The 18,324-nt window shown below is 40.2% G+C and overlaps 1 long non-coding RNA gene across 1 annotated transcript; it reads left to right on the top strand.

Moving 5' to 3' along the window:
• Window positions 1-2,557: 2,557 nt before the first annotated feature.
• On the top strand, window positions 2,558-9,239 carry LOC118818276. Its single transcript, XR_005008070.1, has 3 exons — window positions 2,558-2,620; window positions 7,377-7,438; window positions 9,196-9,239. It is a non-coding gene; the product is annotated as an uncharacterized LOC118818276 (long non-coding RNA).
• The last annotated feature ends 9,085 nt before the right edge of the window (window positions 9,240-18,324 follow it).

Raw genomic sequence — 18,324 nt, 5'->3', positions numbered from 1 at the left:
AGTTTAGGACCCAGAAAAGCCACGTTCAAAAGTGTGAATGCAGGGCACAACCTAATACATTATGAAGTGTAACACACCTTTTTGTGTCGTTGAACAGATTCAAGTAGAAGTGCTTTTGGTCGCTTTCTTGAATTCCCTTAGCATCATCATTCGAGAATTTTCACTGCAAGAAGACAGAAATTTCTGAAGATTCACCACAAAGACTGTTTATGTACCATGAAAGTGTCATACACATAACTGACACCTGTATTATTTAAATTGTCCTCCAGATAGCTGTGATAAAAGACCATCATCAAGCATGTAAACAACTTATTTGTAGATTCATCAAAAATGTACTATACAAGCACTTGATTTGGAACACTGTACTAATACTGGGTAGGGTCTCCCTTTGCTCTCAAAACAGCTACAGTTCTTAATAGCACGGAGTCCACAAAATGTTGGCAACATTCCTTTGAGATTCTGGTCCATGTTGACATGACTGCATCAGGTGCTCTTTCATGCTACGCATCTCCTGTTCTACCACATCCCAAAGGTGTTCTATTGGATTCAGATCTAATATCATGCTGGAAGAAGCCATTAAAAGATGGGTAAATTGTGGCCATGAAGGGACACACTTGGTCAGCATCGATACTCAAATAGGCTCTGGCATCCAAGTGATGACTGACTGGTATTAACCGGCCAACACTCCCCACACCATTACGCCACCTCCACCTGCCTGGACTGCTGGCACAATGCAGTTTGGGTCCATATATTCACGCTGTTGGTGACAAATTCTGACCCTATCATCTGTGCGCCTCTGCAGAAATCATCTGCAGATTCATGAGACCAGGCTATGTTTTTCTACTCTTCAGCTGTCCAATTTTTGAGAGCCTGTGTCCACTGCAGCCTCTGCTTTCTGTTCTTGGCTGACGGAAGTGGAACCCGACGAGGTCTTCTGCTGTTGTAGCCCATCCACCTCAAGGTTCAACATGTTGTGCATTCTGAGATGCTTTTTTGTTCACCACAATGGTACAGGGTGGTTATCTGAGTTAGTGTTGCCTGTCTGTCAGCTCAAACCAGTCTGGCCATTGTCCATTGACCCTGTTCAAACCATACAGAACTATATTGAATTAATTGAGTTTGAGTCAGTGCACTTCACCTTTCTAGCGACTAAACAGTTACAACGAGCCCCTCAGTCTGTTACAGTTAACCCAGCCTATTGGATAAGTCTGAATTATCTCTGAATTGTTCACAAATGGGAAGCGCTAGAAACAAAGTTTGTGCTTTAATTTAAAAAGGTTGACTATGTAAAAAAATAATTTGCTTAGTTTAAAAAAAGTCTTCACGACGCAATTGCTGGGGTTTCACAAGGACATTTTAAAGGGTAAGGGAACATCCTGGAACATTACTACAAGGTTTCCTAAAGCTTTCAATAATTTAATGGTTATCGGAATGGAGAACATTCTCTGAAACATAAACAAAAAGCAACCATTCTATTTTCCATAAATAAAACTTGCCCAGTAGTGCTAATCTAGGATCTGATCCTCCCTTTAAAATCTTAATAAATCAAATAAGTATTTGATCCATGATCAGCGCTCCTACTCTGAGAAGTTTTCCAAATACAGGCCTTGGAAAACCAAAGACTTGTTCTTAGAACGTATGGGAAACCAAAACCAAACATTCCCAGAATGTTCTAGGAGCCAACAATAGTTAGCTAGTTAGATATTTGATTGATGCGGAACTCACAACTTGGCCAGTTTGTGTCACATTGAAAATTTCAATGTACTTTATCATTTGATTTTGAAGGGGGTTCATGCAGTGCCCCCTAGTGGGAAACTCATTTTTCCAAGACTACTTGAAAGCAGCATTAGGCACGTATTACACAACTGTAATTACTTTAAAGACAAATAACAAGAAAAATGTACCAGGTTGTGATAGAAATTTTTATTGCATGGCAGCTGTGTTTGAAATCTCTATCATAAATCCACAACACACTTCAAGTTAGTTTCAACTTTTATGCACATAAATGGTTCTATTTTTGCAAGTTTATGTAAAACACCCTTATATACTAATAGGCTAACATGTATTGCTTGCTAACACTGAAGTTTTGCCACAGTCAGTTGATGTTAGCTGCCACTACTGTAGTTGTGATGTACTTATATTATTATTTTATTTTTTTATATATAACAGTACATCATACAGTGTCAGAAACCACATAAACAAGTCTATTTGGGATTAATCAGTGTTGTTTTTTGAGGCAAGTGATTGAAGTGTGAAGTTAGCATGATGCTAACTGCTGTGGTATGAGCTTCCATTACTGGTTAGCCACATTAGCTTCCAGCGCAAAACTAAAGAAGCAAAGTTTGGACAGGGCTAAGAGGAAAACTGTGTAAATATTACTGCTTTAAAGCCATTCAGAGTGAATGCAGGCTGTATTAGCAGGTTGGCAGTTGGCCAGGCTGTTGCCATTTCTTCGAGATTCCACGAGGGCTTTTTGGACAGCTAGGTCTCTTGGGTCTTTAAGCTCTCCACACACCTCACTGCCGCTGCTGTGACAGACAGGCAGACAGAGGAGCGGGAGGATGGGAGGGGAGAGGAAGGAAAAAAGGAGAAGAGGAGTCGAGTTAATAGGCCATTGCAGGTAAACAGTGTTTTGGCATTAGCAGATCGCCTTGTACGCAAGTGTATCGTGCGGGAATGTGGTGTATGTGAGAGAAAAGAGAAGAAAAAAGGAATGAAAAGGGAAGAGAGAAGCAGTGCATGTATTTCTGTGATGCATACAATAAAAATATTATTCATGGCTCAGTTTGCACCAGCTGCCAGTTCCATCCCTCAGTTCCCCTCCACCCACTGGATGAATATCAACAGATACGCCCGAATCTGACCTGTACAGCAGAAGGACTTGTGAAGCACAGTGGTACGTCTTGGCGCTTCACCACTGAGCCAAGAGCTGTTTGAAACACAGCCAGGGTTATTCTCAGAGCTGTCACAGGGACAGATCGGCCTAAATTTAATCAGGGATTTCACGGCATCAGTATCAGCTTGCCCTGCTGCCTCTAGACCTCTATGTTTGTTTTAACCCAGTGGTTGACAACTACATGTCTAAGCAAACTGATTGCTTAATTTTTTATTAATTATATTGCTGTGAAATGTAAACATTTCAGCCAATTAGCTTAGATTGTGAGTTTAAACCGTAGCGATGCCACAGCCATCCGTAAGTGAACACCCAAGAGCAGAAAATGGCGGGGATTGTGGATGGAATGAGTTCCATGTAAGTGTAAAAATATTTAACTCAGATGCAGAACTAAAAACGAGAGTTAGAAGAACGAAACTAAGAAGTTTGAGTTGGGTCAACTCTATCGTCCTCAAGTTGAGTTTAACTCTAGAAAAGCTGTGTAATCAGTTACTTTATTTTACATTGAGCGGACTTTTATTTTTAACAGTGTATCAGAACTGAAGACCCTTGTTTTACCACATACAGTGAACTAGCTAAGCGTGTTCTCTCAGCGGTAGGTGGCAGTGGTGGGAGGTTGAAGTGAAACTAAGTTAAAAAATGGTCAGGTTGACTTTAAAGCTCCAGGAGTAGCTGAGTAGCAACAAGTGCGTTTACACACGCTTAAAAATACAATAACTGCAGAAAATCTGATTTCGTCAGTAATATGATCAATGCGTTCACATGCACTTGGGTAATCAAATAATGGAGAAACTCCGGGTCTTCATGAGTCAGACAGCAATCGGATTTCTGCTTTGCAACCAGCCAGTAAACTCACAGAAGAAGACGTGATGTAAAACTTCATGCTGTGGCTATTTTTTAAACATCGCAACACTTTATCTGAAAATATGAACATACATCATCGAGAAGATGAAGAATGAAGAATATTTAAATCCTTAGTTTCGTTAAGCATGTAGTCGGTTTCAGTGTCGCTCCAAAAGTGTTTTGCTGCGTCTTGTCTGTTTTCGCACATGTACAGACTGAGAAATCCGAAAGAAATCAGAGTAAGAGTTCACATGCACTGAGAAATCTGATTACTGAGCTAAAATCCAGCTCTCTTTATCAGATTTCTTAATCAAATTTCTGGACCTTACTTCGATCTAAGAAATCTGAATGGGCTGTTTAAATGACCATTTGGATAATCAGATAACTGCAGAAATCCGATTATGATCGGATTATTGGGTGCATGTAAACACTCAATGTAAATTATATAAAGCCATACCACCCTGACAAAAAACAACTGAGTGGTCAGGAATGGTGGACCAGAGACAGATGTGAAGATGGAAACAGTAAAAGTAAAGTAGGTGTAGGTGACTGATACTGTACATCAACAGAACCTAAGTTGTGTGCACTTCCATTAATAAACTTTTTCATAAACTTACCCCATTATAAAATATTACCAGCATCTCCAAGCCACGAGATTCTTTGCGAGGACAATTTTTCTTATTTATTTTTATACAGACACCATTCTTCTTGCACTGTCATTGGACTTTATCCTGCCTGTCCCCACAAGCTGATCCTGCTGTTTCAAGAGAAATGGAAAGTCCTTAAAGTTTAAATAAACGAGTCTGTAAATAAACAAATAAATAAATATTATGAAACTTCCTGTGTGCCTTGTTTGTTGTTCTATTTGTGTGAAACCTAGGGCCGGCTCCGGGCCTCACACTAAGGGTGACTGACACATGGCCCCAGGCCTTTTAAAGCAATAGTTTGGTAAAAAAAAATCTAATTTATACAAGCCAAGTTTTGCACTGGAGTTAACAAGAAACTGCGTGTCCAATAGTTTGTGGACACCTGCTCTTCCAGCGCTTCTTCTGAAATCAAGGGTATTAATAGACCTTTCCTGCAGTTAACAGCCTCTACTGCTCTGGGAAGGCTTTACACCAGATGGTGGAACATTGCTGTGAGTATATGATTGAATTCAGCTGCAAGAGCATTAATGAGGTCAGGTACTGATGCTGGATGATTAAGATCACTCCATATTCTGCCAAAGTTTTTGGATGGAGCTCCATCACTCCAGAGAACACATGTCCACTGTTCCACAGCCCAATGCTTGGGGGGCTTTATACCCCTCTAGCCGATGCTTGGCATTGGGCATGGTGAATGCTTTTCTGTGGAGATTATACAAGTTTTGTATGCAAAACCGAAAGTCTGGTTCTACAATGGGTGCAGAATTCACTAATTAGAAGTGCCGTTTGGACAGGGCCTGTTTAACCTTGCATTAACATGCGTTTTTGGCAATTTGTTTTTTTTAGATCACATTCAAATTTCACTTGACTGCATGAAAAGCCAAGTGTAGACACCCCAGGAAGCACTGTGAGTGGATTACGATCAGATCATTCAAACTACATTCTGAGGTGTTTAGAGACGGATCTTGAATGCATTTAACACAAGCATAAATGCCAGGTGCATCTCTACATTAGGGGCCGGTTGGGCCTGGCCCCACCAGAGTGGAGCAGTGCACAACATAATAATTAATAATTCCGTATATCAACTAATATATGTATTTTCTTCTTAACTAATATTGTTGCGCATTTTTTTACATATGATATTGGTAGCATTATCCAAAACATTTGAAATATCTGCCTTTACTTGTTGTGAAAATACCAGTAGGCTAACTATTCCTCCTAGCAGTCTTCGTTTGGCGAGCACGGGGCCCGTCGGCGCTCGTCTAACCAGGTGAGCCGTTAAAAGCACTGTGCATGTTCAACACGCTTTCAATAACCAGCTGTGGGGCCCGATCACGTTGGCTCCATGCTGAGAGCAGCCAATAAAAAATAATACATTTACATACATCCAGACGTTTAGTAAGCGTCGTTTACAGTCTGGTCGTTGCTACGCAGCAAGCCATAGTTCCTCACCAGGTGTGGTAGCCACTCATAATAGCGAGGCAATAATAAGTCAAGTCGAAAATGTAATAAAAGTTCAATTTGGTTCCAGCCATTAGAGCAGAAATTAGAGATTAGACGTTTGGGACACACCAGCCAGAGGATTTCAATATCATTCAGTCTTGAAAGGACAAACACTGCTGCTTCAATCCAGAGAGGTTCAAGAGAAAAACATGGCTAACTGTGAGTGTAGCTAAAAACACTCTTTTGCTTTCCTTGTCTGCCCTTGCTATGCTATCACTTGAATTCATTCATGGATTGGGGGACTTTGAAAGAAAGTTTTTGGCAAGTTTGCCCAGATGAAAGATCGTCGACCATCTTGTCTTTTCGAGCAGTGACGTCACTGGTGAGTCATTGTGCGTTGTTGCCGTGTTATTCCTAATGCCCAGAAAGTGTGTTTCCCTGCTCTGTTATGTTGCTTTGGATATGTAGTTGCAGACGAAATGATCGTTTACTGCTAGATAACTTTGGATTTGTAATGTGATGCTGTTTAACCAGGTTTTGTGAGATCTAATCCGGTATCATATCACTCATATTCCTGTCTCCACTTCCTGCACCACGTGACGTTAATTTGTGAATATGTGACTTCATTGATGGAGTGCGTTTGTGTTTGGAACAGGTTTGTGTGTAGTTTCGTTGACGAACGAGTCGCTGCTGCCCCTACAGTTTTTTGTGCCCCACCAGGCTTTCTGTGCCAGAGATGTCTCTGGTAAATGCAATGCATTTTCATTATGAGCATACAACCACATGAGCAGAAATACATTGTCCAAGTGCTGACTAGCAGGTGAAAGACATACTTTGGGCTACAGTCATGATCTTAGTCTCATTTGAAAGGTAACACACTCAAGTTTATTTCCACCGATCAGAATAATTGTATGAATTACTGACACAGAGTAACAGAGGCTGGAATGAAGTAGTTTATTTCCGTCTGACTGACAGATCTCTAAACTGATCTCTGACTCTTGCCACAGATTTGCTACTTATGTTGCACATGAGACAAATGTTACTGCTGCGAATAAAGGATCATAAAATAGTTGGAGGGATCAAATCCTGACATTCCAAGCTTTCTAATCCTATATTGCGTCATCATATGGGTTGATTTCCTATATAGAAATGATGCATTCAAAAACGGAAGTGGATGCTTCGACAGACGTCTGCTGGTAACGGTTCAGTCATCTATAAAGGTTAGATCATATTTAAAGAGCATTGAGTTGTTAAATAATCTCAAATACACTTGCTTATGTGGTTTCATGATTTAGGCATGTAGTTTGTATGACGCTAATTTGTGAGGTGTTTCGTTTCTGGCACCTGTTAGCTACATTAGCCTCATAGCTCCAGTCCAAAACTAAAGAAACACAGACAGCAAACATTTCTTGGCTGATTGTCTACATTTTGTGTCAAGAGAAACTGCTTTGGTTTCATTTCTGGCAGTTCTGTTTCTCTAAAAAGCAACATGTTTGCCAGTTTCAAGGATGTGTGAGCAGACTTATCCTTCACTTCTTCTCTTTTCCCTCCAGACGACTGTCCTGCCAGTTTTAGGCCAAGTGGACGACCTTGCATGCCTGCATGCCGGAGTTGGGTGGGTATCGGCCTGGGACTGTGTGTCTGAAACAGATGTCTGCTGTCTATGGGTCTGTACGCGCCCAGACAGCTGGACAGTCTGGGACTGCAGCAGCGCACTGATGATATTTATCAGGAAAGACTGGTCAAGCATCAGCCTCTGGCTCCATCCACATCACTGTGATCTTTAGGATATAATACAAAGAAAACTGATCATAAATAAGCTATAAATGTGGACTAATGAGACATCAATTTTGCACTAAAACTGGCAGAGAAATCGCCATATTTAAGTGTAGGTTCCCCCTGTGGGGGATGTGTTACTGTTAACTTATTTTCACTGTGAAAATCAACACAGTGTAATATTAAATACATAATTTGCTGTTGTTGGAACAAAAGCTCATATCTCCAAAATGGTAACTTTACAGGAAAAGCAAAAAACATATTTTATTTTTAACGTAAGTCAATAGAACCAGAATTCTTTCCAAGTCATTTTGGGCCGTTTCTTTTCGTCCATTCATCGTGAAATTTACACACGATGGAAAGGACAACAGGCATTTTCAGATTATGTCAAAAAATGAAAAACAGAGATGTTACCCTGTTCTTCAGTGGTCAGGACCCCCATGAACCCTCACAGAGCAGGTACTAAAAACTCCAGCAGCACTGCTGTGTCTGATCCACTCAGACCAGCACAACACACACTAACACACCACCACCACGTCGGTGTTGCTGCAGTGCTGAGAATGATCCACCACCCAAATATTACCTGCTCTGTGAGGGTCCATGGGGGTCCTGAGCACTGAAGAACAGGGTAAAAGGGGGCGAAGTATCAGAGAAACAGATGGACTACAGTCTGTAACTGTAGAACTACAAAGTGCACCTATATAGTAAGTGGAGCTGATAAAATGGACAATGAGCGTAGAAACAAGGAGGTGCTCATAATGTTATGCCTGATCGGTGTTTATGTACTAAAAAAATGCTTTTATTTATAAATTTTTATAAATTATTATATATTATTTAGGCTTTTTTTTATAAATGTTTTTATTTTTTCTTACAAATGATATTATCAGCATAACAATTTGAGTGAACAGTACAATCTTTGAATGTTTACATGAATTTGAGAATTTCTCGTGTCCCCTTTGCTTTAATGACAGTGTGTACTAAAGCTGCTATGGTCTCCATAAGTCTGTGCAGAAGCCTCTGATCAGTAGATCAAATTCCCCTGAGAATTGTCTGAGCTTCAATATAAAGGATAACTCTAAAAAAATAATAAAAATGCTGACCTTTCTGTACAAAGGCCTCAGCACGGTCAGTGTCACAAATTTGTTACAGTTTGAATTGTGACTTAGAAATAATGAAGAATTTTAAATATTTCTTTATGACTTTTTTTTGTTTTAAAGTTTCAAAAACTCCAGATTTAGATTGAAAAACTGATTTTCAATGTGATCTCGGACGTTTGGACTTAACTATATATATATATATATATATATATATATATATATATATATAATATATAATATATTAATATATATATAGTGAAACTATATAATGATTACACAGTTTTATAGCCTGTCTGATGGCGTCATTAGTGTCACCTGGGATCAGTGGGATCAAAGCTGAAAGCTGAACTGAAACTGACAGAAACACTTAATTTTCTAAAAGAGCCGCTGATAATTAACACAGTTATTCATTATATAAATCAACTTTACAGCTAATAAAGTGTTGAAATGAGATCTGCCCTCTAGAGCAGCAGATAATGGACCGTCCTTGTCCTCACAGGGAGGACGTCACCGCAGAGATGGACTGTCCGGTCCAGAGAGAGAGAGAGAGAGAGAGAGAGAGAGCATCCCCAGTGTACCTGTCCAGTCACATGATGTGAGCACGTTTTTTCCCAGCTTGTTTGGTCATTTTTGGTTTGCCAGCTAGGAAAAGGTTATACTTAACCAGGTGATGCTATAAATTGTTTCACAACTACATCTGAGAAAGTTAAGATTAGTGACGTCAGCTAAAGTGTTTGTTACATAGCTAACTAGTTATCTAACTTGGTGATGTTAGCAAAATATGTGTTATATAGCTAACTAGGAAAATGTTATTTACCCTTTAAATGGCCAGGGCTCATGGGTTTTATTACATTTCTATAACCTAAGAATAGCTCAGTCAGTTTGCATTGAGGTCCCTGTAGTTACTGAATAGTAAGTCTTAGTATGTACTAAGCCTGGGATTTTAAGGGGCCAAGTTACCCAGGTGTGTTAGCTACAAAATAGTTTGTTCCACAGCTGGCTTGGAAAAACTGGCCTAACATAGCTAGCTGATATTAGCAACATTGTCTGTTATCTTGGAGAACTTATTACATAATTAATTCATACTAGCAAAAGTGTTTGTTACAGATCCAACAATGTACAATGTTATCTGACTTAGCAAGATGATCCCAGACAGCGAGCATATATCGGTCCGCTGGCTTGATAAGTTTAAGTCCAAGACACATAGACTTTTATTTTGGAAAATAAACTAAAACAGATATTCCAAGCACCTGAGAGAGAAAAAATAATGACTAAGCCTGATATAAAATGTATTTATAGAAAATGTTGTTTCTGGCACTGAGCTAGATTAAAATGATTTACTGAACTAATTTACAAAGTTTCACTAAATAAAAGAAGGAAGGAAAAGTAAGTCAATTGGACTGTGAGTGGAAAATAAGTGGTGATAAGTGAAATTTTGACTGGTACTCTGCTTAACCACCGGTGGGCCGCCCGGAAAACGCTGAGCAAAACGCCAGTGAACCACCAGCTCTGCCATTAGCGGGCCAGCAGTGGTCCACTATCCTCTTGCTATCAGGATGTTAGCTACAAAATTGTTTGTTGCACAGCTAGCTAGAAAAAAACTTGCCTAACTTAGCTAGTTAATAGTAGCAGAACTGTTCCAGATCCAACAATGGACAAAATTGTTTGTTGCACTGTTATCTTGTAAGAACTTGGCAAACTTAAAGTGCTATTAGCTACAAAATTGCTAAATAACCCTGTCAGAAAGAACCATGTCACCATGTTGGCCATAGATAAACACATATAGATGCTGCACTGGTTGTTGTTCTCAGTTATGGCAATGTGTCTGTGTGTCCGCCATCTTGGAACGATCAAGATCTGCTTCTAAACTAAAACACATACGATGAATTTTCATAATTAAATCAGCCATAATTTGCTTATTGCTCAACCGGTTTTCACCAAATTCGTTCTGTGGTAATCATCAGACGTTTCTGCATGTTGCTTATTATTTCAATGTCAAAGTTACACAGCGCTATATTTGTAAAACATCTCGGCTACACACAAACTGTCAACATTGAAATAAGGATGTTTACAGCAATAAGAAGAGTCTGAGTGAAAATAATATTTACATTTACATTTCTCTGATGTTTACAGGTAGTTTTGGGATCCCTGCAGCAAAGAGAGGACAGAAGATCAACATGACCGTCAACCTGTTTACGATCTAGACTTAAAAATCTCAACATGTTGCTAACATTAATTAACTATCTGTCATAATGAACATCAGCAGCAAACTAAACTGTCAGATGATCAAAATGTTGAACGTACAGGTCAGGAAATTAAACATTAAGCTCTGGTCCTGACCAGTGAGGAACCAGTGACCAGCGTATGGTCCAGTGTAATCTGCAGAGTCATAGCTGAGTCCCTGCTCAGTGTTTCTGGGGAAATGTTGAGTGAGGTTCCGTCCTGCAGGCATGCTGGGAGGTGGAGAGTGTTCAGGGTAACTAACTGCTCTGCCCGTTTCTGCTCCAGCGCCGTTAATAAGAGTGATAAATTATCCATGAGGAAAAGACACCGAGGGAGCCGGGGAGCACGAGGATGACGAAAAGAGGAGAGGAAGAACGGCACGATGAGTGAAAGCCCCCCTACTGGGAGAAATGAGAGCGAGAGAGTAGGGGTGACTCCACTCCTCCCTGATTAATGACCCATACTGCCCTATCTACCTACCTCTCTCTCCCTCTCTCTCTCTCTCTCTCTCTCTCTCTCCTTATATCTCTCTCTCCTTACAAAGAAGAACTATTTAAAATCTTACCTCATCAACTTCATTGATTTCTCAGGAGCCCTGCTGCTGACACTCCGTATAAATAAAATTATGCATGGCCACGCCTTATTAACATGTGGGAATGAGATCCTAATGCGTGGCCACGACTTAGTAAGGCATGGGAAAGAGATACTAATGCGTGGTAATGAGTTAGTAAGGCATGGGAATGAGACCTCTTTGTCCTTCTCTCTCTTTCTCTCTCTTCTTTACTATTCCTATCTCTCTCTCTCTCCCCCTCTCTCTCTCTCTCTCTCTCTCTCTCTCTCTCTCTCTTCCTGCAGATGTGCTGTAATAAGGTCAGCCAGAAGAGCAGGAAGTTTTATATGAAACCAAACAGAGAGAGGGGGCCGGAGAAAGAGGAAGAGGGGGCCATGAGAGACACACACACACACACACACACACACACACACACACACACACACACACACACACATACACACACAAAGTTCTGGCCACAAACTGTCGTTTATGCAGAAAAGTGTTTCTGTTACATGACATTTAGTGTTACACACACTGTGTAGGAATGTGCGACCATCTACTGCACCTGCTCTCTCTCTTTATCTCTCTCTCTCTCTCAAACACACACACTCTCACACACAGACACTCTCTCTCTCTGTCTCTCTCTCTCTCTCTCTCTCTCTCTCTAACTCTCTCTCTCTCACACACACACACACACTCACTCTCTCACACTCACACACACTCAGTTCAGTTCAATAAGCTTTATTGGCATGACCATATTCAGCTACAGTATTGCCAAAGCATCGTCAAAAAGGAACAAGAAAAGAACATTTAGAACAGAGTATACAAACTCTTAATTGCATTTGATATAAAAATAATAATTATAAAAGAATCACATTAAAGAACTGTAAAATAATAGTTTGGAATTGAGTTGTAGAGAAAATTAAGAGGGAAAAATAAATAAATAAATAAATAAAAATAAATAATAGAGATTTAAATAGATGCATGAAAATTGCAAACAGGGCAGTTTGTGTGTGTGTGTGTGTGTGTGTGGTGTGTGTGTGTGTGTGTGCTGTATTTGGGTGGGTCACTCACTGTCCCTCATATTGTGGCAGGCAGATACATATCGTGCTGCTAAGGCGCTGCTCTCTCTCCTCTCTCCTAGCAGGATGGGCAGCTTCTCATTGTTACTGAGGCGGCTAAATTGGGGGTGAATCTTCTCAAGTTCAGTAAAGTAAATGTTCTGTAGTGTGTTATATTTGCTACATTCAGTGAGGAAGTGCAGCTCTGTCTCTACAGTGTTACTGTTGCACTGCTGGCAGAGTCTCAGCTCTTTAGGCAGCCAGGATCTCTTATAGCGGCCGGTCTGCACGGCCAGGCTGTGGTCACTGAGTCTGTACTTTGTCAGCGTGGTTCTGTGTTTAGTGTCAGTCACTGTGTTCAGGTACTCCGCTACAGTGTACTGATGGTTTAGGGCCAGATAGCACTGCATTGTGCTCTGTGTGTGTCTGTGTTCCAGTGGGTGATGTAGTTCTGTTTTTGGAGTGTTATAATGTGGTTTGGTCTGATTGTGTGAATTACAGGCTGGTCCTGTGATGGAAACAGTGTTAGTGTGTGGTAGTGAACTCAGCGTCAGGACCAGCTGTGTGAGGGGCTCTTCTCTTTGCTCAGCTCTTGGTATTGCAGGGCTTTGTAGTGATAAGAATGGGGGTCACTGTGTTTTAGATGTAGCCAATATTTAATGGTTCTTTTTTGGATTTTGAGCAGTAGTGGAAATTGGCCTAATTCAGCTCTGCAGGCGTTGTTCGTTGTTCTCCTCACTCCTCACTCTCTCTCTCTCTCTCTCTCTCACACACACACACACACACTCTCACTCTCTCACACTCACACACACTCTCACTCTCTCTCTCTCTGTATCTCTGAGCCTTTCTCTATCTCTTTCTCTGTCTCTCTCTCTCTCTCTCTCTCTCACTCACACACACACACACACACACTCTCTCTCTCTCTCACACACACAAACACACTCTCACTCTCTCTCTCTGTATCTCTGAGTCTTTCTCTATCTCTTTCTCTCTCGCTCTCTGTCTCTGCTCTCTCTCTCTCTCTCTCCCCCTCTCTTTCTGTATCTTATTTTTTTCTCTGTCTGTCTCTATTCCCTTTCCTTTCCTTCATCTCTTTGATGAACTTTGAAATGGGTTTCATTTCTTCTGCCAAACTGTGTGTGAGTGAGAGAGAAAAGAAAGTGAGAAAGACAAAGAGAGAGAGAGAGAGATAGAGAGACATCTAGAGGAAGAGAGTGAGTGAAAGTGTTGCTGTGTCTGATGTAACAGTGAGAAGTGAAAGCAGAACCGAGTACTCAGAGCAGGAACTGTGTTAATGACAGTATCATGTGCACCGCTGTGACCGTCTGTTCGGACTCAATGATCAGAAACTGAGCACTGATGAAGGGCTAACGGGGGCAGGGGGAGGAGGGGGGTGATATGGCCAAAAAAATGACATCACAACACAATCATTTGGAAAAGATAAAACAACATGTAGTGCCACATATAAAAATGCCATAATAGTAATTCAAATAAACTTACAACTACAATTATTTGTATTCAGTGTTTTACAAGCTGTGCTGCACTAAATCCAATTAAACAGGCCTAATTATGCTCACTTTGTAATGAAGTATGCAGTTGTTCGGCATTCTTTAAGTACTGACGATGTCCACGAGATGCTCAGGAAAGAGTATTGTAAGAGAATTTATCACAATAACAATAAAAATATCATCATATCGCCCACCACTAGGACAATGCAACAACAGATGGTCTACAGTCTCTAAATGTTCCTAATAAAGTGGCCGGTAAGTGACATGATAGTGCACTCCACCGTTCACTCCTGGGCCTACACATTAACTCAGGTTAGTAATTAACACTGAGGGTCACAGCGCAAAGTGCAACACTCACTACAGCAGTTATAGAGCTGATAAAGTCAGGGAGAGTCAGAGAGAGACTGAGATAGACCAGCTTTATTGCTCAAACATGCAGAAGGATTACAGTCGCACAGTGGATTGGAGCTTTGCACCAGGAAGTGGAACCCAGTAGAGCCAGAGGGATCCTGCTTCAGTCCAGGAGTGAGACTCTCATTGCAGAGATCCACCCAAAAAGGATGAGATTTCAAATTCAATTACAAGCAAATGAAAGTCCAAACACACGCACAACCATATAAATTGATAATAGATATCATGCAGCTTAAAACATCATAAAAGTCAATCAGTTTAAAACTTTAAACGAAACAAGTTGTTTAGTTTGTGCGAATCATCTGCTACATTGCTTCAGCCACTACTAACCCTTAGTAATTAGTAATTAACCCTTAATGTCCATGACCTCTAATGGTGAAATGGAGCCCCTGCTGTGAATCAGTGAAGAAAAAATGTAACTCTTTGAATCACCATTGGGTTTGGAGAAAAAAAGAAGCAGCATTTGATGAAAGGAACACCTTGCCAGCTGTTAAGCCTTGGGTGGATCTTTTATGCATTGGGGTTGTGTGGCAGCCAGTGGCACAGGAAACGTTACACAGGTAGATGGAAGAGTGAATTTCACTGAAACCACTGAATTCAGCAGTCAAGAAGCTGAAAACTGGCTGGCTTCTACAACAGGTTTCCTGTTGCATTTAATCTGCAATGAGAAACTGTCAAAAACTAAGAAGTCACGAAGCTGAAGCTTCTCATTCGCCAGTTTCTTGTTTGATTTTCGTCTTAAATGGTGCAGCAGTTACTTTCTGACACCTCAGGCACTATTTAAGGTGGAACAGGAAAATTCAAACAAGAAGCTGGTAAATGAGAAGCGACTCCAGCCTCGTGAAAAAAGTCAATCGTTGAGAGACATTTTACAAGAAACTGTTCTACTATTGAGGGAAAGTTTCCTGCCAGAGATGCGAGAAAAGCGTCTATAACTGAGCTAAAGCTTAAAGCAGAGCAAAGTAAGTCTGAGTTTTCGTTTATATTTTTAGCCTGTACTAGCACATCAGCACAGACTGAGACATTATCAGTATTATATTATTATAGCTTATACAGCCAAGATGGTAAAATGGACATGAAATATTGTGGCTCTCAAGGGGGGGGGGGGTTTATTGAAGGGATAAAATGGCTCTTCTTAACATTTGGGTTGCTGACTGCTGATCTAAACATACCTCAAAATCCACTATGAATTAATACAAGAACAATCCATGCTGAAGCTTTTGGGAATTCTCTCACGGTCCCACTGTAAATCTGTGTGGCGTTCGGCATTAAAGTGTGGCTGAAACTTCCTAAAATAGGAATAGAAAGACTAGTTGGCTATAATTGTCTGTGAAATCTGCCAAAGATAGTGTTACTGAGTACTGATGTGGTGGGAGGTCCAAACTTTCACATGTTATTCTTTCTGCATGGTATTATTTCTTAAATATTTCACATCTTCGTTCTGCACATCTAAACTTAGATTAACTGGAATACGAGTGACCGCATCGTGTCAGTGTCCATGAGGCCGTGTTCTGACCGGGCCGCTCCTCTGCTGCTCTTTTCTCTGACAGCTTTGGCTCCGATTCTGCTCCTACAGCACGACTGCCTGCCAAAAACGTACTCAGGGTAAATTGCGTGCCTGAGAGTGATGCATTATGGGAAGCAGGCGGTCGTTGACAGCATAGATTACCGGACTCTCTTAAAGTGGAGAAGCACAGACAGCTTATAAAATGTCTCATAATGATTATTGCATCTCTCTCTCTCTCTCTCTCTCTCTCTCTCTCTCTCTCTTTCACACCCTTTCTATCTTTCTTTTTCTGTTTCTCTCTCATTCCCCATCACATTCTCTCATCTATCATTCCTCCTCTCTCACTTTAACTGCCTTTCACTCTGTCAATTCCTTTCTCACTTCTCCCCCTTTTCTTTGCTCCCTTTGCTCTCTTTCCTTTGCCAACTTTCTTTCTCTTTCCTTCTGCTTCTCTCTCTTTTCTCTTACTCTCTCCCATTACACTCTTTCCTCTTTCTCTCTCTCTCACAGTGCTCCCTTTCTTTCCCTGCTCTCTTTCTCTACTTCTCATTCCCTCCTCCTCTCTTTCTTTCATCTTATTCTTTCTCACACTGCCTAATTCTCTCTTTTTCTTGCCCTCTTGACCCCTTAGCTTCTTCTTTTCTTTCTTTCCTTCTTTCATTTTCATATACACTCCATCTCTCTCTCTTTCTTTCTCTCTCTCTCTCTCCATCTCTCTCTTTATCTGTCTCTATCTGTCTCTCCCACTGGTACACTGGTATTCCCTTTCTTTCCTCTCTTCCTTCTTTTATCTCTCTCTTTCATTCTCTCACCTTCTTCTTTTTCTCTTTCTTCCTCTCTCACTCCCACCCCTTTCCTTGTCTCTTTTCCTCTTTTTCTTTGTTCATTTCTCACTTTAACACCCCTCCCTCACATTCACTTCTCTCTTTTCATCTGTTTATCTCTTTCTTTCTTCCTCTTTCACTCCTCTAAGCTCTTTTATTTCATTTCCTTTATTCTCACTCCATTTCTCTCTCTCTCTCTTCCTCCCTCCCTCTCTCTCTCTCTCCCTCTCTCTCTCTCTCTCTCTCTCTCTCCAGAACTTCAGATTACTCTCACTCCTCCTAATCCTCCTCTCCTCAGACTCTCTCCTCACAGCTGTGGTCTTTATCCCCTCCTTTCTGACACCTTTATCTCAGCCGTGTGAGAGGGATTCAGTGTCGGACGCAGGCGGGTCAGCGGGGGCTGAAGGTCAGAGACGACTCTTTAGTTTATCTCTCTGTGAGCCTGAAGTCTGACCCCCACACAGGACTGAGCCGCTTTACTCTAACGTTCCAGTTCCAGTCGAGACCTTAAAGCACCGAGACGCCCACAGATTCCACCAGCTGCAGAGGTTTGATGTGATTTCAGAGTGTGAAAGCTGAGTGTTCAGTGAGCTGTGATGCCCTGCAGCTCATACACAGTCAGTGAAATATGATTTAAATACACGGTCAGTGAAATATGATTTAAATACACAATCAGTGAAATATGACTTAAATACACAATCAGTGAAATATGACTTAAATACATGGTCAGTGAAATATGATTTAAATACACAGCCAGTGAAATATGACTTAAATACACGTCAGTGAAATATGATTTAAATACACAGCCAGTGAAATATGATTTAAATACACAATCAGTGAAATATGATTTAAATCACACAGTCATGGAAAATATGACTTAAATACACAATCAGTGCAATATGATTTAAATACACAATCAGTGAAATAGGATTTAAATTCACAGCCAGTGAAATATGATTTAAATACACAAATCAGTGAAATATGATTTAAATACACAATCCAGTGAAATATGATTTAAATACACGGTCAGTGAAATATGATTTAAATACACAATCAGTGAAATATGATTTAAATACACAGTCAGTGAAATATGACTTAAATACACAATCAGTGAAATATGATTTAAATACACAATCAGTGAAATATGATTTAAATTCACAGCCAGTGAAATATGATTTAAATACACAATCAGTGAAATATGATTTAAATACACAATCAGTGAAATATGATTTAAATTCACAGCCAGTGAAATATGACTTAAATACACAATCAGTGAAATATGATTGAAATACACAGTCAGTGAAATATGACTTAAATACACAGTCAGTGAAATATGATTTAAATACACAATCAGTGAAATATGATTTAAATACACAGTCAGTGAAATATGACTTAAATACACAATCAGTGAAATATGATTTAAATACACAGCCAGTGAAATATGATTTAAATACACAATCAGTGAAATATGATTTAAATACACGGTCAGTGAAATATGATTTAAATACACAATCAGTGAAATATGATTTAAATACACAATC

The sequence above is a fragment of the Colossoma macropomum genome, unplaced genomic scaffold (genome assembly GCF_904425465.1).
Source record: "Colossoma macropomum unplaced genomic scaffold, Colossoma_macropomum, whole genome shotgun sequence".
Lineage (NCBI taxonomy): Eukaryota > Metazoa > Chordata > Actinopteri > Characiformes > Serrasalmidae > Colossoma > Colossoma macropomum.
Note: the sequence above shows the minus strand (reverse complement) of the source record. Positions and strands in the feature narration are given on the sequence as shown.